Source organism: Ranitomeya variabilis, chromosome 2 (assembly GCF_051348905.1).
Source record: "Ranitomeya variabilis isolate aRanVar5 chromosome 2, aRanVar5.hap1, whole genome shotgun sequence".
NCBI lineage: Eukaryota > Metazoa > Chordata > Amphibia > Anura > Dendrobatidae > Ranitomeya > Ranitomeya variabilis.
Window position 1 is genome coordinate 1,035,494,043 of NC_135233.1, and position 23,801 is coordinate 1,035,517,843.

Sequence of the window (23,801 nt, forward strand, 5' to 3'; positions counted from 1 at the left end):
TGTTGCTATTATTATCGGCTGCGTTGCTTTTGTTTTCAACTTTGCTTTCTATTATTTTATAAATAGGATGGAACTAACAATAAATATAAAGCACTCCACAGAACGGACTAACAATGGCCATTATTACACCCGGACTGTCCTATACAGCTGGAAGACAGGATGATAAGTATAGATCTGCGGAGAATTCTAACAGGAATCACAATTATGCTGCTGTTGTGATTTATCTAAGGAGAATGGAAAGTGGAGGCCAAGAACAAATGCCAGGGAATAAGGGTGCAGCGGGGAGGTCGTAGATATGTTTCTGACATATGATAAATAGGGAGATGAAATTCTGTTGAAGTTTGTCTGGAGACACTTAATTCCGCAAGTTTCGTGGAAGTTCTAACAATAAAATCACACCTTTTGGATCTACATTTTAGTATTAAGGATTTGCTTAAATGGATTGTTTAGTTTTTAAGAAAAATAAAGTAAAAATGGTTCTAGATATCTCAGCATAAATAAGTACACCCCTTTGAAAAGTAAGATTTTAAACAATACGTCATTGAATACAAGAACCCTTTCCAACATTTTGACAAGACGGAGTTTCATAGAACATTTTTTTAACCCATAACATGAAAATTACTTTAACTATATAGCTTTCATTACAAAGTGTTGAGTTTTACTCAAATTAATTGATGTAAAAATGAATAGACACCTACTGTACAACAAAAACTGCATCTAGTATTGTGGATGACCTTTATGATAGGTTGTTGGCAGCTCCTCCTGTTGTGCTGTAGGAGAATATTTTGGTAGCCCAGCTGGTGAAAATGACTCTGTCACTCCGAGCCAAATGCACATTTAACTTTCCTAACCTGACTCAACCTCTGATATCTGATGTCTAGTGCTGCCGTGTGATAATGACACTTCACCATGACTGAGGTCAGTAGGAGTAGTGTGGGGATCAATGTGCTACCTTTCCTGTCTAAGTGTTTTTGTTCTAACTTCCACCTCTAGGCTGCCTTTCATTCTATTAATCTTTTGACGTTTCACCCCTGGCTCGTTCCCTTCTTTGTTTCATCTTTCAGTTCGTCATTGATGGTGAGGTAACTAGTCCACTCTCCTGGTATGATCTGGAGCTTGTGTCCTGGACTTCATCTCCTTCTACCCCATGGCCGTGTCCAGCTATGTGCCTACTTTTCACACTCCATGTAGTAATCACCACTTAAACAACTCCAAGGATAACAACATGTAGTAAAGTTCAAACCCCTGTCAGAAGGTCGAAGGCTAAGACCAAATTATTCCCTTAGTCTAAGTCCACAAGAATCTTGTTTCACCTCAGAATCCGCCAGGAAAACAACAGCAAATCTATGTTACAAATAGGTATATTTACATTTTGCAGCATATTGAGCTATGGATTTATGGTGCATTTAACCATTTGAATTGAAATGGTAAAAATCTGTGCCATTTTTGCAACATATGGCTCTATTAACATCCCATCATGCAGACATGACCAGTCCTCATTCACCAGATGAATGGTATGGGTCAGCATATTGTGGAGCATCATAAAAGGTGATCCTAATTCTAATCTTTGCAAAAGGCTATCGCTTTCTCAGATCAACTTTCTTGACAGATTTTCAGGTACACATTTTAATATGCATGCTTACTGTAACACTTGGGCTTGAAGAAGAGCAGGCGTAAAGGGGGTACTGTAACACTATTGCCAGCACCGCTGAATGGTTCCCCTTCCCCCTCCATGCAGGGACATGGGCATACTCACTGCTCTAGCCCGATGGCGAGGTCCACTTCTGCTGGCATGTCTCATGCTTGTGCACACCACACTTCCTGGCAGCACACCTACTGTGCATGTGCATGGGCTCTTCCTGCAAGATGGCTCCCAGCCAATAGATTGGAAGCATCTTGTATAAAGACTCCCTCCCCCTTAGGGAGTCTCCAAAGCAACAATATTTATTAGTGTGTTGTTTCTTCTACTTGTGAGTTGTGAGGTCCCATGGTCCCAGTGTGACCAGTGTCCTGAACCAGCTCCTCTTGTCCATGTGCGGCCAGTGCCTGAACTTGCTCACCTGGTCCGTGTGTGGCCAGAGCCTAAGCCTGCTCATCTGGTCTGTGTGCAGCCAGTGCCTAAACCTGCTCCCCTTGTCCGTGTGCAGCCAGGGACAGAAAGATTGTCCCCCCGGTCCGTTTCTATCTGGCCTGCTAGAACCAGTCTCTGAATCAGCAAGTCTGAACGTAACTTGAATCCGTGTCATTAACCATTCTGTAGGTGCCAGAACTTACTAGTCTGAACGGATCCCTAGTCCTTAATCAGTTTCAGCGAACCTGACCCTAGCGAACCTGACCCTAGCAGCTGCATTACCAGGTTCTGCCTAGGAGTGGTACCTGGTGACTTTGTGCAGCCCAGCTTGTCTCCACCATTAGGAGCTCTAGTGACCACCAAGTAGTGGCTTAGCTATGCCCCTTCCTGGACAGACCCGGCCTTGTGGCACAGTGGGTCCATGGACCACGTGTGCCACCGTTGGGTGTAACACTTACTAACTTCTTTTGCAAGGCCACTCCATTGAAGACCACAATTTAATACAATTTTAGTTTATTTCGCTGTACTGGCCCCTTGTTTTAACACCTCGCTTGGATCCCACCAAATTTAGTGTTTAGTGCCCACCAAATTTGTACCTAGACCCACAAGAATATTTACAAAAAAAGACTGTAGTGAAATATATGTTTATAATGTGGCTATCTTGCAATGTAGAGATGTCTTGATAACACTGGCTTACAAAATGTCAGTTTTAACGAATCAATGCTAATTATGGGAGCACTGGAGTAAGATGCACACAATTCTTTGAGAGCATACACCACTTTAATGAATTTGGCACATCTTTCAAATGTTGCACGTCAACACCAGAAATCTACGCCACTTTTATGGTGTAAATGATATTGATTTTGTTACGTAAGCGTGGCCATGCACTATTACTCCAAAGCCTTAAGTACTTTCAAAACAGTTGGAGGAGCGTAAAAATGCCAAAAATTGCACAACATTTGAGCGAGTTCCCATGCAAATCCCTGATGTTTTATGCAGTTTTATGCTAGAAGTCTGGCAAACCTGCTTTATGTATTGACCCCTATGTGCAACGCAACTCTTGCATTAGAAAAGTATTCACACCTGTGAATTTTCCACATTACACCCACAAACTTAAATGTATTTTATTGGGATTTTATGTGATATACTAAAACAAAGTAGCACGTATTTGTAAAGTGTAAAGGAAATGATACAGGGTTTTCTGAATATTTTAAATACACTGTATAAATCTGAAAATGATGAAATGCATTTGTTGAAAAAGAGAATGGACAGCACCTCCAAAAATCATATATTGATCTAATGCCACTAGAATGTTAAACTATGAACCTCATGTTCAGTTATATATTTTTGCCTAGCGGCAGAGGTTTGCCGTGACATGGCAGTGGGCTTCATACATCCTGATCAAACTGTTAAACTCATATATATTTTTGCCTTATTCTCTTGTTCAGCATGACATGCATTTGTATTCAGTCCCTGCAGTCTGATACCCCTAAATAAAATCCTGAGTGACCAATTGCCTCAAGGAGTCACATAATTAGTAAACTGAGTCTACCTGGGTATAATTTATTCTCGGTATAACTGCAGCTGTTCTGTGAAGGCCTCAGAGGTTTGTTTGAGAACATTAGGGATCAAACAGCATCATAACAACCAAGAAACACACCAGACAGGTCAGGGATAAAGTTGTGGAGAAGAGCAAAGGAAGGTTAAAGTATACAAAAATAACCCAACCCAAACTCAAAACATCTTGGGGATCACTGTTCAATCCATCATTCAAAAATGTCAGGGGTATGGCACAACCGTAAACCTACCAACACATGGCTATCCACCTAAACTGACATTCCAAGCAAGGAGAGCACAAATTAGAGAAGCAGGCAAGAGGTCAATTGTCACTCTGGAGAACCTGCAGAGATCAATAACCCAGATGGAAGTATCTGTCCACAGGACAACTATTTTTTTCCGTGATCACATGAGCTTATATTCTCTTTGCAAGAGAATCAGATTAATTATGTTAAAGACACTGTGCTCAAACTCTGATCAGAGTCTCAGTTTATTGTGATTCAATTCTAATGCAAGAGAGCATCGCAGCACAGGAGTGGAGAAAATAGATTACATAATTTATCCATTGTCTGTGTCGAAGAAAATTGGACAACACTTGGATGACATCCGAATGCAGCCTGATGTTTTACATGCACACATAAACTTGAATGGGTGCATGTGCTTCGATTTGTGGAGCCACTCATAGCATGCAGTGATTTTTTCTAATGCTGAATTAGTATGAGAGAAAGCTAGCAGATCTGCACTACCCCAGAACATAACATTGGGCCGAGTTCTATTTGACAAAACATCAGATAGTACTCATCTGAGGAATACATTCATGTGAGCAAGCTCTTAGTCGTATACTCCACAAATCTAGCCTTTATAGAAGAGTTGAAAGAAGAAAGCCATTTTTGAAAGAAAGCCATAAGAAGTCCCATCTGTAGTTTTTAAAAAGCCAATGAAAGGAACACAGCTAGCATGTGGAAGAAGGTGATGTCAAAGTAGAACTTTTTGAGCTAAATGCAAAATGTTATGTGTGACAGGAAAACTAACACTGCACATCACCCTAAAAACACCATCCACACAGTCAAACGTGGTGGTGGCAGCTAGGGTTGAGCGAAACGGGTCGATCATTTTCAAAAGTCGGCGTCTCATGAAACCCGATCCGACCCCTGTGCTTGTCGGCCATGCGGTACGCGACTTTCGTGCCAAAGTCGCGTTTCAATGACGCGAAAAGCGCCATTTCTCAGCCAATGAAGGTGAACGCAGAGTGTGGGCAGCGTGATGACATAGATCCTGGTCCCCACCATCTTAGAGAAGGGCATTGCAGTGATTGGCTTGCTGTCTGCGGCGTCACAGGGGCTATAAAGGGGCGTTCCCGCCGACCGCCATCTTACTGCTGCTGATCTGAGCTTAGGGAGAGGTTGCTGCCGCTTCGTCAGAAGCAGGGAGAGCGTTAGGCAGGGTCCACTAACCACCAAACCGCTTGTGCTGTAGCGATTTCCACTGTCCAACACCACCTTCGGTGTGCAGGGACTGTGGAAGCTATTTTTTTTTTTTTTTCCTCAGCGCTGTAGCTCATTGGGCTGCCCTAGAAGGCTCCGTGATAGCTGTATTGCTGTGTGTACGCCACTGTGGAAACCAACTGCTTTTTTCAAAGCACATATCCTCTTGTTCCTTTCTGCACAGCTATCTTTTTTGTTTGTCCACACTTTTTATTTAATTTGTGCATCAGTCCACTCCTATTGCTGCCTGCCATACCTGGCTTAGATTACTGCAGGGAGATAGTAATTGTAGGACAGTCCCTGTTTTTTTTTTGTTTGTTTTTTTTGTGGGAGATTAAGATTGGCATTTCTGCTACAGTGCCATCCCTGTGTGTGCCATCTCTCACTGAGTGGGCCATAGAAAGCCTATTTATTTTTTCCGTGATTTGTGTTCTAAATTCTACCTCAACACAAAAACACTACATCAATCAGTGGTAGAAAAATATTGGCCTCAGTCAGGGCTTGTGTGCCACTGCTGTGTGTGCTATCTCTCATTCAGTGGGCTATAGAAAGCCTATTTATTTATTTATTTTTTTTCTTATTATTTGGTTTCTAAAGTCTCCCTGAAAAAAAAAAAAAAAAAAAAAACAGTGGGAGAGTAATATTGCCCTTTCAGCTTGTGTGCCAGTCTTGACTCCTGGGTGTGCCACCTCTCTCATTCAGTGGGCCATAGAAAGCCTATTTATTTTTTTTTTTAAATATTATTGGGTTTCTAAAGTCTCCCTTAAAAAACAAAAAATACATAAAAAAACAGTGGGAGAGTAATATTGCCCTTTCAGCTTGTGTGCCAGTCTTGACTCCTGGGTGTGCCACCTCTCTCATTCAGTGGGCCATAGAAAGTCTATTTATTTATTTTTTTAAATATTATTGGGATTCTAAAGTCTCCCTTAAAAAACAAAAAATACATAAAAAAACAGTGGGAGAGTAATATTGCTCTTTCAGCTTGTGTGCCAGTCTTGACTCCTGGGTGTGCCACCTCTCTCATTCAGTGGGCCATAGAAAGCATTTTTTTTTTCCTTGATTTGTGTTCTAAAATCTACCTCAACACAAAAACACTACATCAATCAGTGGGAGAAAAATATTGGCCTCAGTCAGGGCTTGTGTGCCACTGCTGTGTGTGCTATCTCTCATTCAGTGGGCTATAGAAATGCTATTTATTTATTTATTTTTTTTCTTATTATTTGGTTTCTAAAGTCTCCCTGACAAAAAAAAAACAAAAAAAAAAAAAACAGTGGGAGAGTAATATTGCCCTTTCAGCTTGTGTGCCAGTCTTGACTCCTGGGTGTGCCACCTCTCTCTCATTCAGTGGGCCATAGAAAGCCTATTTATTTTTTTGGTTTTTTTAATATTATTTGGTTTCTAAAGTCTCCCTGAAAAAAAAAAAAAAAAAACTTAAAAAAACAGTGGGAGAGTAATATTGCCCTTTCAGCTTGTGTGCCAGTCTTGACTCCTGGGTGTGCCACCTCTCTCACTCAGTGGGCCATAGAAAGCCTATTTATTTATTTTTTTTAAATATTATTGGGTTTCTAAAGTCTCCCTTAAAAAACAAAAAATACATAAAAAAACAGTGGGAGAGTAATATTGCCCTTTCAGCTTGTGTGCCAGTCTTGACTCCTGGGTGTGCCACCTCTCTCATTCAGTGGGCCATAGAAAGCATTTTTTTTTTTTCCTTGATTTGTGTTCTAAAATCTACCTCAACACAAAAACACTACATCAATCAGTGGGAGAAAAATATTGGCCTCAGTCAGGGCTTGTGTGCCACTGCTGTGTGTGCTATCTCTCATTCAGTGGGCTATAGAAAGCCTATTTATTTATTTATTTTTTTTCTTATTATTTGGTTTCTAAAGTCTCCCTGAAAAAAAAAAAAAAAAAAAAAACAGTGGGAGAGTAATATTGCCCTTTCAGCTTGTGTGCCAGTCTTGACTCCTGGGTGTGCCACCTCTCTCTCATTCAGTGGGCCATAGAAAGCCTATTTATTTTTTTGGTTTTTTTAATATTATTTGGTTTCTAAAGTCTCCCTGAAAATAAAAAAATAAAAACTTAAAAAAACAGTGGGAGAGTAATATTGCCCTTTCAGCTTGTGTGCCAGTCTTGACTCCTGGGTGTGCCACCTCTCTCTCTCATTCAGTGGGCCATAGAAAGGCTATTTATTTTTTTGGTTTTTTTAATATTATTTGGTTTCTAAAGTCTCCCTGAAAAAAAAAAAAAAATAAATTAGGTGGGAGATTAATATTGACATTAGTGCTTGAGTGACAGTCCTGCGTGTGTGTCATCTCTGTGATTTTGTGCCACAGAAAACAGAGTGTGTAACATTGTGCCTGATTTTCCTTGTGGTCTCACCAACCTGTTAAGGGATATTGAAATCATACTGAAGTTATAGCTCACCGTGTAAGTTGTTTGACAGCAACAAATAAAGTTACTTTGGTTAAGATTTTAAAACAATGAGGAAGTCTGGTGCAAGAGGTCGTCGTGGGCGTTCATTGTCAGCTGGTAATGATGGTAGTGGTAGTGGAGCATCAGGTGGTCGTGGGGATAAAAATATTCCACCTAAGTCTGGAGCTGTGGAGCCAGTTTCGTCGTCAGGCTACACAAGGCCTCGAACGCTCTCTTTTCTGGGAGTAGGAAAACCGCTTTTAAAGGCGGAGCAGCAACAGCAAGTTTTGGCTTACATTGCAGACTCAGCCTCTAGCTCTTTTGCCTCCTCTTCCGAAACTGGTAAATGTAAAAGCAGCGCGTCGCTTGTGGATGTTCACGGTCAGGGACAAGTCGCTTCCTTGTCCTCCTCAGCAAAAACTACAACAAGAGAGAAGGATGCAGCAGGCGACACAACGGGTCACTCCATGGAGCTCTTTACACATACCGTCCCTGGCTTAGAAAGTGAAACATTTAACAGGCCATGCCCATTACAAGTAGATTCTGACATGGAGTGCACTGATGCACAGCCACAGCCAGAGTACTATGCTGCTCCTTTGACTCAGACCACCACATTGCCCTCTCAGGGTACAGATCCACAATCAGACCCTGATGAGACTATGTTGCCCCGCCACGAACGCTATACCACCGACCGACACAGTGACACAGACGAAGTTGCACACGAGCTCGAAGAGGAGGTAATAGATGACCCAGTTATTGACCCCGATTGGCAGCCATTGGGGGAACAGGGTGCAGGCGGCAGTAGTTCAGAAGCGGAGGTGGAGGAGGGGCCGCAGCAGGCATCAACATCGCAACAGGTTCCATCTGCCGGGCCCGTATCTGGCCCAAAACGCGTGTCAAAGCCAAAACCTGTTGGAGGACAGCGTGGCCATCCGGTTAAAGCTCAGTCTGCAATCCCTGAAAAGGGATCCGAGTCTAGGAAGAGTGCAGTCTGGCATTTTTTTAAACAACATCCAACTGATCAGCGCAAAGTCATCTGTCAAAAATGTTCAACTAGCTTAAGCAGAGGTCAGAATCTGAAAAGTCTAAATACTAGTTGCATGCATAGACACTTAACCACCATGCATTTTCAAGCCTGGACTAACTACCAAACGTCCCTTAAGGTTGTAGCACCCTCGGCCAATGAAGCTAGTCAGCAACGCAACATCCCTTCCGTCACTGTAAGGCCACCATTTTCCGCACCACCGGCAGTATCTGTGCAGGTTTCTTTGCCAGCCAAAAGCAGTCAGGGTCAGGGAACCACCAGTTTTGTAGGAGGAAATATTGCATCTAGGGCACCGGCGGAAACAATACCGTCTCCAACCGTCTCTCAGTCTGCCATGTACACCGGCACACCCGAAAGTTCCACGATCTCCAGCTCTCCAGTCCAGCTCACCCTACATGAGACTCTGGTTAGAAAAAGGAAGTACTTATCCTCGCATCCGCGTACACAGGGTTTTAACGCCCACATAGCTAGACTAATCTCGTTAGAGATGATGCCCTACCGGTTAGTTGAAAGCGAAGCTTTCAAAGCCCTGATGGAGTACGCTGAACCACGATACGAGCTACCCAGTCGACACTTTTTTTCCAGAAAAGCCATCCCAGCCCTGCACCAGCATGTTAAACAGCGCATCGTCCATGCACTCAGGCAATCTGTGAGTACAAAGGTGCACCTGACTACAGATGCATGGACCAGTAGGCATGGCCAGGGACGTTATGTGTCCATCACGGCACACTGGGTGAATGTGGTGGATGCAGGGTCCACAGGCGACATCAATTTAGGGACAGTTGTGCCTAGCCCACGGTCTAGGAAACAGTTGGCTGTAGGCGTTCGCACCCCCTCCTCCTCCTCCTCCTCGTCCTCCTGCAGAAGCTACAGCTCTTCCACAGAACGCAGTCTGCCAACCACTCCATCAGCAGATGACACTGTTGCACACCAGTTGTCCCATTATGGGCCAGCTACTGCCAAGTGTCAGCAGGCTGTATTGGCTATGAAGTGTTTGGGCGACAACAGACACACCGCGGAAGTTCTATCCGAGTTCTTGCAACAAGAAACGCAGTCGTGGCTGGGCACAGTAGATCTTGAGGCAGGCAAGGTAGTGAGTGATAACGGAAGGAATTTCATGGCTGCCATCTCCCTTTCCCAACTGAAACACATTCCTTGCCTGGCTCACACCTTAAACCTGGTGGTGCAGTGCTTATTGAAAACTTATCCTGGGTTCTCCGACCTGCTCCTCAAAGTGCGTGCACTTTGCTCACATATCCGACGTTCGCCTGTACACGCCAGCCGTATGCAGACCTATCAGCGGTCTTTGAACCTTCCCCAGCATCGCCTAATCATAGACGTTGCAACAAGGTGGAACTCAACACTGCACATGCTTCAGAGACTGTGCGAACAGAGGCGTGCTGTTATTTATTTGTGGGAGGATACACGGGCAGGCAGTAGGATGGCAGACATGGAGTTGTCAGGTGTGCAGTGGTCTAAGATACAAGACATGTGTCAAGTCCTTCAGTGTTTTGAGGAATGCACACGGCTGGTTAGTGCAGACAACGCCGTAATAAGCATGAGCATCCCCCTAATGCGTCTGCTGATGCAAAGTTTGACGCACATAAAGGAGCAGGCGTCTGCACCAGAGGAAGAGGAAAGCCTTGATGACAGTCAGCCATTGTCTGGTCAGGGCAGTGTACAGGACGAGGTAGCGGGCGAAGAGGAGGTGGAGGACGAGGAGGATGATGGGGATGAGTATATTTTTAATGCCGAACCTTTCCCGGGGGCACAGGAAATTGGTTGCGTGTCACGGCCGGGTTCTAGTTTTTTGAGTGACACAAGTGACGTAGATTTGCCTGCAACTGCCCCTCAACCAATCACAACCGGAGATTTGACAACTGGAACTTTGGCCCACATGGCGGATTATGCCTTACGTATCCTAAAAAGGGACACACGCATTACGAAAATGATGAACGATGACGATTACTGGTTGGCCTGCCTCCTTGATCCACGCTATAAAGGCAAATTGCAAAATATTATGCCACATGAGAACTTGGAACTAATATTAGCAACCAAACAATCAACTCTTGTTGACCGTTTGCTTCAGGCATTCCCAGCACACAGCGCACGTGATCGTTCTCACACGAGCTCCAGGGGGCAGCAGACTAGGAGTGTTAGGGGTGCACACATCAGAAGTGGCGTTGGACAGAGGGGTTTTCTGACCAGGTTGTGGAGTGATTTTGCTATGACCGCAGACAGGACAGGTACTGCTGCATCAATTGAAAGTGACAGGAGACAACATTTGTCCAGTATGGTTACTAACTATTTTTCATCCCTTATCGATGTTCTCCCTCAACCGTCATTCCCATTTGATTACTGGGCATCAAAATTAGACACCTGGCCAGAATTGGCAGAATATGCATTGCAGGAGCTTGCTTGCCCGGCAGCTAGTGTCCTATCAGAAAGAGTATTCAGTGCTGCAGGTTCAACATTAACCGAAAAAAGGACTCGGCTGGCTACCCAAAATGTTGATGATCTAACATTCATTAAAATGAACCACAACTGGATTTCGAAATCTTTTGCCCCACCTTGCCCGGCCGACACCTAGCTTTCCTATGAAAAGCTCTTGCCTGTGGACTACTGTGAATTACTTTTCTAATGTCTAATTTGCTGCAGCTGATTGTCCAGCATACGACATGTTTACACCTCCCTAAATGGCAAAACTCCCCACACGGGGCCGTGGTATCGCGACTTGGCGCAAGCACCCGTGAGACTGCTGTTTGTCTGAAGAGGTGGGTGTGCTCGCTTTTGGTTGACGGCATTGCTACTGGGTCCCTCATAGTACAATGTAGTGTCTCTGGCGGTGGTGGTGCGCACCCAACGTCAGACACACCGTTGTAACATGAGGGGCCCTGGGGCGGTCCCGCCGGCCTCAAGAGAGTTCCCCCCTACCCCAGCTCAAAATGTGCTCTACCACGTGCAAAATTATGTCGCACAGCTCCACCAATCTTTAGTCTATTCGCTGACATCATTCAATGTCTGGCACTGACAATACAAATTTGTAGACATCTATGATGCAACTTAAAGTAGTCTGTGTCTGTGTCCTATATTGGCACCATTAAATAGTTACTGCCAAATTACTATGTCAGAAACTCAGTAGATGAGCCCACCCCTGTACCTAAGTATGCCACCTTTTTTTTTGTTTTGGTTGTTTTGCGAGACATTAACATCTATTTATATTTTGGGAGTACTGGGACAGACACTCCTTGCACTACTCCTCCACTCACCACCAAGCTGCCTGTGTATCCATGTAACCGCTGTAAAGCTGCCATGAGCCTATTGTTTGTTATTTTAGGCCTTTGATAGCCTGTCTGCGGTCCCTACTTTAAATACTCCTCCACTCATCACCAGCTGCCTGCCCGTGTATCCATGTAACCGCTGTAAAGCTGCCATGAGCCTATTGTTTGTTATTTTAGGCCTTTGATAGCCTGTCTGCGGTCCCTACTTTAAATACTCCTCCACTGACCACCAAGCTGCCTGCCCGTGTATCCATGTAACCGCTGTAAAACTGCCATGAGCCTATTGTTTGTTATTTTAGGCCTTTGATAGCCTGTCTGCGGTCCCTACTTTAAATACTCCTCCACTCACCACCAAGCTGCCTGTGTATCCATGTAACCGCTGTAAAGCTGCCATGAGCCTATTGTTTGTTATTTTAGGCCTTTGATAGCCTGTCTGCGGTCCCTACTTTAAATACTCCTCCACTGACCACCAAGCTGCCTGCCCGTGTATCCATGTAACCGCTGTAAAACTGCCATGAGCCTATTGTTTGTTATTTTAGGCCTTTGATAGCCTGTCTGCGGTCCCTACTTTAAATACTCCTCCACTCACCACCAAGCTGCCTGTGTATCCATGTAACCGCTGTAAAGCTGCCATGAGCCTATTGTTTGTTATTTTAGGCCTTTGATAGCCTGTCTGCGGTCCCTACTTTAAATACTCCTCCACTCACCACCAAGCTGCCTGTGTATCCATGTAACCGCTGTAAAGCTGCCATGAGCCTATTGTTTGTTATTTTAGGCCTTTGATAGCCTGTCTGCGGTCCCTACTTTAAATACTCCTCCACTGACCACCAAGCTGCCTGCCCGTGTATCCATGTAACCGCTGTAAAACTGCCATGAGCCTATTGTTTGTTATTTTAGGCCTTTGATAGCCTGTCTGCGGTCCCTACTTTAAATACTCCTCCACTCACCACCAAGCTGCCTGTGTATCCATGTAACCGCTGTAAAGCTGCCATGAGCCTATTGTTTGTTATTTTAGGCCTTTGATAGCCTGTCTGCGGTCCCTACTTTAAATACTCCTCCACTCACCACCAAGCTGCCTGTGTATCCATGTAACCGCTGTAAAGCTGCCATGAGCCTATTGTTTGTTATTTTAGGCCTTTGATAGCCTGTCTGCGGTCCCTACTTTAAATACTCCTCCACTGACCACCAAGCTGCCTGCCCGTGTATCCATGTAACCGCTGTAAAACTGCCATGAGCCTATTGTTTGTTATTTTAGGCCTTTGATAGCCTGTCTGCGGTCCCTACTTTAAATACTCCTCCACTCACCACCAAGCTGCCTGTGTATCCATGTAACCGCTGTAAAGCTGCCATGAGCCTATTGTTTGTTATTTTAGGCCTTTGATAGCCTGTCTGCGGTCCCTACTTTAAATACTCCTCCACTGACCACCAAGCTGCCTGCCCGTGTATCCATGTAACCGCTGTAAAACTGCCATGAGCCTATTGTTTGTTATTTTAGGCCTTTGATAGCCTGTCTGCGGTCCCTACTTTAAATACTCCTCCACTCACCACCAAGCTGCCTGTGTATCCATGTAACCGCTGTAAAGCTGCCATGAGCCTATTGTTTGTTATTTTAGGCCTTTGATAGCCTGTCTGCGGTCCCTACTTTAAATACTCCTCCACTCACCACCAAGCTGCCTGTGTATCCATGTAACCGCTGTAAAGCTGCCATGAGCCTATTGTTTGTTATTTTAGGCCTTTGATAGCCTGTCTGCGGTCCCTACTTTAAATACTCCTCCACTGACCACCAAGCTGCCTGCCCGTGTATCCATGTAACCGCTGTAAAACTGCCATAAGCCTATTGTTTGTTATTTTAGGCCTTTGATAGCCTGTCTGCGGTCCCTACTTTAAATACTCCTCCACTGACCACCAAGCTGCCTGCCCGTGTATCCATGTAACCGCTGTAAAACTGCCATGAGCCTATTGTTTGTTATTTTAGGCCTTTGATAGCCTGTCTGCGGTCCCTACTTTAAATACTCCTCCACTCACCACCAAGCTGCCCGTGTATCCATGTAACCGCTGTAAAACTGCCATAAGCCTATTGTTTGTTATTTTAGGCCTTTGATAGCCTGTCTGCGGTCCCTACTTTAAATACTCCTCCACTGACCACCAAGCTGCCTGCCCGTGTATCCATGTAACCGCTGTAAAACTGCCATGAGCCTATTGTTTGTTATTTTAGGCCTTTGATAGCCTGTCTGCGGTCCCTACTTTAAATACTCCTCCACTCACCACCAAGCTGCCCGTGTATCCATGTAACCGCTGTAAAACTGCCATGAGCCTATTGTTTGTTATTTTAGGCCTTTGATAGCCTGTCTGCGGTCCCTACTTTAAATACTCCTCCACTCACCACCAAGCTGCCCGTGTATCCATGTAACCGCTGTAAAACTGCCATGAGCCTATTGTTTGTTATTTTAGGTCTTCGAAGCCTGTCTGCGGTCCCTCCTTCCACTAGGCCTCCACTGACCAGACCACTGCTGCCCGTGTACCCCTGGAACCAATTTTAAAGTGCCTACAGCCAGCCCATTTTATTGTGTTAGGCCTTCGAAGCCTGTCTGCGGTCCCTCCTTCCACTAGGCCTCCACTGACCAGACCACTGCTGCCCGTGTACCCCTGGAACCAATTTTAAAGTGCCTACAGCCAGCCCATTTTATTGTGTTAGGCCTTCGAAGCCTGTCTGCGGTCCCTCCTTCCACTAGGCCTCCACTCACCTGACCACTGCTGCCCGTGTACCCCTGGAACCAATAATAAAGTGCCTACAGCCAGCCCATTTTATTATGTTAGGCCTTTGAAGCCTGTCTGCGGTCCCTCCTTCCACTAGGCCTCCACTGACCAGACCACTGCTGCCCGTGTACCCCTGGAACCAATAATAAAGTGCCTACCGCCAGCCCATTTTATTATGTTAGGCCTTCGAAGCCTGTCTGCGGTCCCTCCTTCCACTAGGCCTCCACTCACCTGACCACTGCTGCCCGTGTACCCCTGGAACCAATAATAAAGTGCCTAGAGCCTATTTTTTTATTTAATTTAATATTAATAAAGCCAGGATGAACTACGATATACCACGCTATGAGCTACCCAGTTGACAATTCTTTTGCGAGAAAAGCCATCCCACCCCTCCACCTGCATGTTAAAGACCGCATTGTCCTTGCATTCTGTCAATTTGTCAGTCCAAAGGTATAACTGACAACAGACACATGGACCTGTAGGCCTGGCCACGGAAGGTTACGTGTCCTTTGTGGCTAAATGGGTTAATGTATTGGATGCATGGTCCACACAGGGGACAGCCTGCAAAGTCTGTCTGCAGTCCCTAATTCAAGTTGTCCTCAACTGAATAAAGCTGAGCTTCTACCTTCTGGCTCTGATTAACTGCTGTTTTTAAAAAAATTGGCTGTTCCGTCCTTCTAAAGGTGTCTGCCCCTGCCTGGTGTTGTCCTCAACTGAATAAAGCTGAGCTTCAACCTTCAGTTCCAAACATACAACAGAAAACTGGTACAATACAAAAAGTGGCCTCCAGCTACAAAAACTTTCTCCTACAAGTAGTTAACTGACAGTTTTTTTTCCAGTGAAAACACAGATATGGCATCCAACGAGTGTTGTCCTGTCTCGTCTTCTTTATATTATTGCCAAGAAGCTGCAACTGAATAAAGCTGAGCTTCAACCTTCAGTTCCAAATTACCATTTTTAAAAAAGCAATTGGCTGTTCCGGCCTACTAAAGGTGTCTGTCTGCCCCTGCCTGGTGTTGTCCTCAACTGAATAAAGCTGAGCTTCAACCTTCTGTTCCAAATTACCATTTTTAAAAAAGCAATTGGCTGTTCCGGCCTACTAAAGGTGTCTGTCTGCCCCTGCCTGGTGTTGTCCTCAACTGAATAAAGCTGAGCTTCAACCTTCTGTTCCAAATTACCATTTTTAAAAATGCAATTGGCTGTTCCGGCCTACTAAAGGTGTCTGTCTGCCCCTGCCTGGTGTTGTCCTCAACTGAATAAAGCTGAGCTTCTACCTTCTGCCTCTTACTAACTGCTGTTTTTTTAAAAAATTGGCTGTTCCGGCCTACTAAAGGTGTCTGTCTGCCCCTGCCTGGTGTTGTCCTCAACTGAATAAAGCTGAGCTTCAACCTTCTGTTCCAAATTACCATTTTTAAAAATGCAATTGGCTGTTCCGGCCTACTAAAGGTGAATGTCTGCCCCTGCCTGGTGTTGTCCTCAACTGAATAAAGCTGAGCTTCAACCTTCAGTTCCAAATTACCATTTTTAAAAATGCAATTGGCTGTTCCGGCCTACTAAAGGTGTCTGTCTGCCCCTGCCTGGTGTTGTCCTCAACTGAATAAAGCTGAGCTTCAACCTTCAGTTCCAAATTACCATTTTTAAAAATGCAATTGGCTGTTCCGGCCTACTAAAGGTGAATGTCTGCCCCTGCCTGGTGTTGTCCTCAACTGAATAAAGCTGAGCTTCAACCTTCTGTTCCAAATTACCATTTTTAAAAATGCCATTGGCTGTTCCGGCCTACTAAAGGTGTCTGTCTGCCCCTGCCTGGTGTTGTCCTCAACTGAATAAAGCTGAGCTTCTACCTTCTGCCTCTTACTAACTGCTGTTTTTTTAAAAAATTGGCTGTTCCGGCCTACTAAAGGTGTCTGTCTGCCCCTGCCTGGTGTTGTCCTCAACTGAATAAAGCTGAGCTTCAACCTTCTGTTCCAAATTACCATTTTTAAAAATGCAATTGGCTGTTCCGGCCTACTAAAGGTGTCTGTCTGCCCCTGCCTGGTGTTGTCCTCAACTGAATAAAGCTGAGCTTCTTCCTTCTGCCTCTTACTAACTGCTGTTTTTTTAAAAAATTGGCTGTTCCGGCCTACTAAAGGTGTCTGTCTGCCCCTGCCTGGTGTTGTCCTCAACTGAATAAAGCTGAGCTTCAACCTTCTGTTCCAAATTACCATTTTTAAAAATGCAGTTGGCTGTTCCGGCCTACTAAAGGTGTCTGTCTGCCCCTGCCTGGTGTTGTCCTCAACTGAATAAAGCTGAGCCTCAACCTTCTGTTCCAAATTACCATTTTTAAAAATGCAATTGGCTGTTCCGGCCTACTAAAGGTGTCTGTCTGCCCCTGCCTGGTGTTGTCCTCAACTGAATAAAGCTGAGCTTCAACCTTCTGTTCCAAATTACCATTTTTAAAAATGCAATTGGCTGTTCCGGCCTACTAAAGGTGTCTGTCTGCCCCTGCCTGGTGTTGTCCTCAACTGAAAAAAGCTGAGCTTCTACCTTCTGCCTCTTACTAACTGCTGTTTTTTTAAAAAATTGGCTGTTCCGGCCTACTAAAGGTGTCTGTCTGCCCCTGCCTGGTGTTGTCCTCAACTGAATAAAGCTGAGCTTCAACCTTCTGTTCCAAATTACCATTTTTAAAAATGCAATTGGCTGTTCCGGCCTACTAAAGGTGTCTGTCTGCCCCTGCCTGGTGTTGTCCTCAACTGAATAAAGCTGAGCTTCTACCTTCTGCCTCTTACTAACTGCTGTTTTTTTAAAAAATTGGCTGTTCCGGCCTACTAAAGGTGTCTGTCTGCCCCTGCCTGGTGTTGTCCTCAACTGAATAAAGCTGAGCTTCAACCTTCTGTTCCAAATTACCATTTTTAAAAATGCAATTGGCTGTTCCGGCCTACTAAAGGTGAATGTCTGCCCCTGCCTGGTGTTGTCCTCAACTGAATAAAGCTGAGCTTCAACCTTCTGTTCCAAATTACCATTTTTAAAAATGCCATTGGCTGTTCCGGCCTACTAAAGGTGTCTGTCTGCCCCTGCCTGGTGTTGTCCTCAACTGAATAAAGCTGAGCTTCTACCTTCTGCCTCTTACTAACTGCTGTTTTTTTAAAAAATTGGCTGTTCCGGCCTACTAAAGGTGTCTGTCTGCCCCTGCCTGGTGTTGTCCTCAACTGAATAAAGCTGAGCTTCAACCTTCTGTTCCAAATTACCATTTTTAAAAATGCAATTGGCTGTTCCGGCCTACTAAAGGTGTCTGTCTGCCCCTGCCTGGTGTTGTCCTCAACTGAATAAAGCTGAGCTTCTACCTTCTGCCTCTTACTAACTGCTGTTTTTTTTAAAAATTGGCTGTTCCGGCCTACTAAAGGTGTCTGTCTGCCCCTGCCTGGTGTTGTCCTCAACTGAATAAAGCTGAGCTTCAACCTTCTGTTCCAAATTACCATTTTTAAAAATGCAATTGGCTGTTCCGGCCTACTAAAGGTGTCTGTCTGCCCCTGCCTGGTGTTGTCCTCAACTGAATAAAGCTGAGCCTCAACCTTCTGTTCCAAATTACCATTTTTAAAAATGCAATTGGCTGTTCCGGCCTACTAAAGGTGAATGTCTGCCCCTGCCTGGTGTTGTCCTCAACTGAATAAAGCTGAGCTTCAACCTTCAGTTCCAAATTACCATTTTTAAAAATGCAATTGGCTGTTCCGGCCTACTAAAGGTGAATGTCTGCCCCTGCCTGGTGTTGTCCTCAACTGAATAAAGCTGAGCTTCAACCTTCTGTTCCAAATTACCATTTTTAAAAATGCCATTGGCTGTTCCGGCCTACTAAAGGTGTCTGTCTGCCCCTGCCTGGTGTTGTCCTCAACTGAATAAAGCTGAGCTTCTACCTTCTGCCTCTTACTAACTGCTGTTTTTTTAAAAAATTGGCTGTTCCGGCCTACTAAAGGTGTCTGTCTGCCCCTGCCTGGTGTTGTCCTCAACTGAATAAAGCTGAGCTTCAACCTTCTGTTCCAAATTACCATTTTTAAAAATGCAATTGGCTGTTCCGGCCTACTAAAGGTGTCTGTCTGCCCCTGCCTGGTGTTGTCCTCAACTGAATAAAGCTGAGCTTCTACCTTCTGCCTCTTACTAACTGCTGTTTTTTTAAAAAACTGGCTGTTCCGGCCTACTAAAGGTGTCTGTCTGCCCCTGCCTGGTGTTGTCCTCAACTGAATAAAGCTGAGCTTCAACCTTCTGTTCCAAATTACCATTTTTAAAAATGCAATTGGCTGTTCCGGCCTACTAAAGGTGTCTGTCTGCCCCTGCCTGGTGTTGTCCTCAACTGAATAAAGCTGAGCCTCAACCTTCTGTTCCAAATTACCATTTTTAAAAATGCAATTGGCTGTTCCGGCCTACTAAAGGTGAATGTCTGCCCCTGCCTGGTGTTGTCCTCAACTGAATAAAGCTGAGCTTCTACCTTCTGTTCCAAATTACCATTTCTAAAAATGCCATTGGCTGTTCCGGCCTACTAAAGGTGTCTGTCTGCCCCTGCCTGGTGTTGTCCTCAACTGAATAAAGCTGAGCTTCAACCTTCAGTTCCAAATTACCATTTTTAAAAATGCCATTGGCTGTTCCGGCCTACTAAAGGTGAATGTCTGCCCCTGCCTGGTGTTGTCCTCAACTGAATAAAGCTGAGCTTCTACCTTCTGTTCCAAATTACCATTTCTAAAAATGCCATTGGCTGTTCCGGCCTACTAAAGGTGTCTGTCTGCCCCTGCCTGGTGTTGTCCTCAACTGAATAAAGCTGAGCTTCAACCTTCTGTTCCAAATTACCATTTTTAAAAAAGCAATTGGCTGTTCCGGCCTACTAAAGGTGTCTGTCTGCCCCTGCCTGGTGTTGTCCTCAACTGAATAAAGCTGAGCTTCAACCTTCTGTTCCAAATTACCATTTTTAAAAATGCAATTGGCTGTTCCGGCCTACTAAAGGTGTCTGTCTGCCCCTGCCTGGTGTTGTCCTCAACTGAATAAAGCTGAGCTTCTACCTTCTGCCTCTTACTAACTGCTGTTTTTTTAAAAAATTGGCTGTTCCGGCCTACTAAAGGTGTCTGTCTGCCCCTGCCTGGTGTTGTCCTCAACTGAATAAAGCTGAGCCTCAACCTTCTGTTCCAAATTACCATTTTTAAAAATGCAATTGGCTGTTCCGGCCTACTAAAGGTGAATGTCTGCCCCTGCCTGGTGTTGTCCTCAACTGAATAAAGCTGAGCTTCAACCTTCAGTTCCAAATTACCATTTTTAAAAATGCCATTGGCTGTTCCGGCCTACTAAAGGTGTCTGTCTGCCCCTGCCTGGTGTTGTCCTCAACTGAATAAAGCTGAGCTTCAACCTTCTGTTCCAAATTACCATTTTTAAAAATGCAATTGGCTGTTCCGGCCTACTAAAGGTGTCTGTCTGCCCCTGCCTGGTGTTGTCCTCAACTGAATAAAGCTGAGCTTCTACCTTCTGCCTCTTACTAACTGCTGTTTTTTTAAAAAATTGGCTGTTCCGGCCTACTAAAGGTGTCTGTCTGCCCCTGCCTGGTGTTGTCCTCAACTGAATAAAGTTGAGCTTCAACCTTCTGTTCCAAATTACCATTTTTAAAAATGCAATTGGCTGTTCCGGCCTACTAAAGGTGTCTGTCTGCCCCTGCCTGGTGTTGTCCTCAACTGAATAAAGCTGAGCTTCTACCTTCTGCCTCTTACTAACTGCTGTTTTTTTTAAAAATTGGCTGTTCCGGCCTACTAAAGGTGTCTGTCTGCCCCTGCCTGGTGTTGTCCTCAACTGAATAAAGCTGAGCTTCAACCTTCTGTTCCAAATTACCATTTTTAAAAATGCAATTGGCTGTTCCGGCCTACTAAAGGTGTCTGTCTGCCCCTGCCTGGTGTTGTCCTCAACTGAATAAAGCTGAGCTTCTACCTTCTGCCTCTTACTAACTGCTGTTTTTTTTAAAAATTGGCTGTTCCGGCCTACTAAAGGTGTCTGTCTGCCCCTGCCTGGTGTTGTCCTCAACTGAATAAAGCTGAGCTTCAACCTTCTGTTCCAAATTACCATTTTTAAAAATGCAATTGGCTGTTCCGGCCTACTAAAGGTGTCTGTCTGCCCCTGCCTGGTGTTGTCCTCAACTGAATAAAGCTGAGCCTCAACCTTCTGTTCCAAATTACCATTTTTAAAAATGCAATTGGCTGTTCCGGCCTACTAAAGGTGAATGTCTGCCCCTGCCTGGTGTTGTCCTCAACTGAATAAAGCTGAGCTTCAACCTTCAGTTCCAAATTACCATTTTTAAAAATGCAATTGGCTGTTCCGGCCTACTAAAGGTGAATGTCTGCCCCTGCCTGGTGTTGTCCTCAACTGAATAAAGCTGAGCTTCAACCTTCTGTTCCAAATTACCATTTTTAAAAATGCCATTGGCTGTTCCGGCCTACTAAAGGTGTCTGTCTGCCCCTGCCTGGTGTTGTCCTCAACTGAATAAAGCTGAGCTTCTACCTTCTGCCTCTTACTAACTGCTGTTTTTTTAAAAAATTGGCTGTTCCGGCCTACTAAAGGTGTCTGTCTGCCCCTGCCTGGTGTTGTCCTCAACTGAATAAAGCTGAGCTTCAACCTTCTGTTCCAAATTACCATTTTTAAAAATGCAATTGGCTGTTCCGGCCTACTAAAGGTGTCTGTCTGCCCCTGCCTGGTGTTGTCCTCAACTGAATAAAGCTGAGCTTCTACCTTCTGCCTCTTACTAACTGCTGTTTTTTTAAAAAATTGGCTGTTCCGGCCTACTAAAGGTGTCTGTCTGCCCCTGCCTGGTGTTGTCCTCAACTGAATAAAGCTGAGCTTCAACCTTCTGTTCCAAATTACCATTTTTAAAAATGCAATTGGCTGTTCCGGCCTACTAAAGGTGTCTGTCTGCCCCTGCCTGGTGTTGTCCTCAACTGAATAAAGCTGAGCCTCAACCTTCTGTTCCAAATTACCATTTTTAAAAATGCAATTGGCTGTTCCGGCCTACTAAAGGTGAATGTCTGCCCCTGCCTGGTGTTGTCCTCAACTGAATAAAGCTGAGCTTCTACCTTCTGTTCCAAATTACCATTTCTAAAAATGCCATTGGCTGTTCCGGCCTACTAAAGGTGTCTGTCTGCCCCTGCCTGGTGTTGTCCTCAACTGAATAAAGCTGAGCTTCAACCTTCAGTTCCAAATTACCATTTTTAAAAATGCCATTGGCTGTTCCGGCCTACTAAAGGTGAATGTCTGCCCCTGCCTGGTGTTGTCCTCAACTGAATAAAGCTGAGCTTCTACCTTCTGTTCCAAATTACCATTTCTAAAAATGCCATTGGCTGTTCCGGCCTACTAAAGGTGTCTGTCTGCCCCTGCCTGGTGTTGTCCTCAACTGAATAAAGCTGAGCTTCAACCTTCTGTTCCAAATTACCATTTTTAAAAAAGCAATTGGCTGTTCCGGCCTACTAAAGGTGTCTGTCTGCCCCTGCCTGGTGTTGTCCTCAACTGAATAAAGCTGAGCTTCAACCTTCTGTTCCAAATTACCATTTTTAAAAATGCAATTGGCTGTTCCGGCCTACTAAAGGTGTCTGTCTGCCCCTGCCTGGTGTTGTCCTCAACTGAATAAAGCTGAGCTTCTACCTTCTGCCTCTTACTAACTGCTGTTTTTTTAAAAAATTGGCTGTTCCGGCCTACTAAAGGTGTCTGTCTGCCCCTGCCTGGTGTTGTCCTCAACTGAATAAAGCTGAGCCTCAACCTTCTGTTCCAAATTACCATTTTTAAAAATGCAATTGGCTGTTCCGGCCTACTAAAGGTGAATGTCTGCCCCTGCCTGGTGTTGTCCTCAACTGAATAAAGCTGAGCTTCAACCTTCAGTTCCAAATTACCATTTTTAAAAATGCCATTGGCTGTTCCGGCCTACTAAAGGTGTCTGTCTGCCCCTGCCTGGTGTTGTCCTCAACTGAATAAAGCTGAGCTTCAACCTTCTGTTCCAAATTACCATTTTTAAAAATGCAATTGGCTGTTCCGGCCTACTAAAGGTGTCTGTCTGCCCCTGCCTGGTGTTGTCCTCAACTGAATAAAGCTGAGCTTCTACCTTCTGCCTCTTACTAACTGCTGTTTTTTTTAAAAATTGGCTGTTCCGGCCTACTAAAGGTGTCTGTCTGCCCCTGCCTGGTGTTGTCCTCAACTGAATAAAGCTGAGCTTCAACCTTCTGTTCCAAATTACCATTTTTAAAAATGCAATTGGCTGTTCCGGCCTACTAAAGGTGAATGTCTGCCCCTGCCTGGTGTTGTCCTCAACTGAATAAAGCTGAGCTTCAACCTTCAGTTCCAAATTACCATTTTTAAAAATGCAATTGGCTGTTCCGGCCTACTAAAGGTGTCTGTCTGCCCCTGCCTGGTGTTGTCCTCAACTGAATAAAGCTGAGCTTCAACCTTCTGTTCCAAATTACCATTTTTAAAAATGCAATTGGCTGTTCCGGCCTACTAAAGGTGTCTGTCTGCCCCTGCCTGGTGTTGTCCTCAACTGAATAAAGCTGAGCTTCTACCTTCTGCCTCTTACTAACTGCTGTTTTTTTAAAAAATTGGCTGTTCCGGCCTACTAAAGGTGTCTGTCTGCCCCTGCCTGGTGTTGTCCTCAACTGAATAAAGCTGAGCTTCAACCTTCTGTTCCAAATTACCATTTTTAAAAATGCAATTGGCTGTTCCGGCCTACTAAAGGTGTCTGTCTGCCCCTGCCTGGTGTTGTCCTCAACTGAATAAAGCTGAGCCTCAACCTTCTGTTCCAAATTACCATTTTTAAAAATGCAATTGGCTGTTCCGGCCTACTAAAGGTGAATGTCTGCCCCTGCCTGGTGTTGTCCTCAACTGAATAAAGCTGAGCTTCAACCTTCAGTTCCAAATTACCATTTTTAAAAATGCAATTGGCTGTTCCGGCCTACTAAAGGTGTCTGTCTGCCCCTGCCTGGTGTTGTCCTCAACTGAATAAAGCTGAGCTTCAACCTTCAGTTCCAAATTACCATTTTTAAAAATGCAATTGGCTGTTCCGGCCTACTAAAGGTGTCTGTCTGCCCCTGCCTGGTGTTGTCCTCAACTGAACAAAGCTGAGCTTCCACATTCTGGCTTTCGCCCTATACTATCAGATATTAAACTGCATTTGGCCTACTAGTGTGGTTATGCCCTTGAAACAGTGTCTGCTGCTC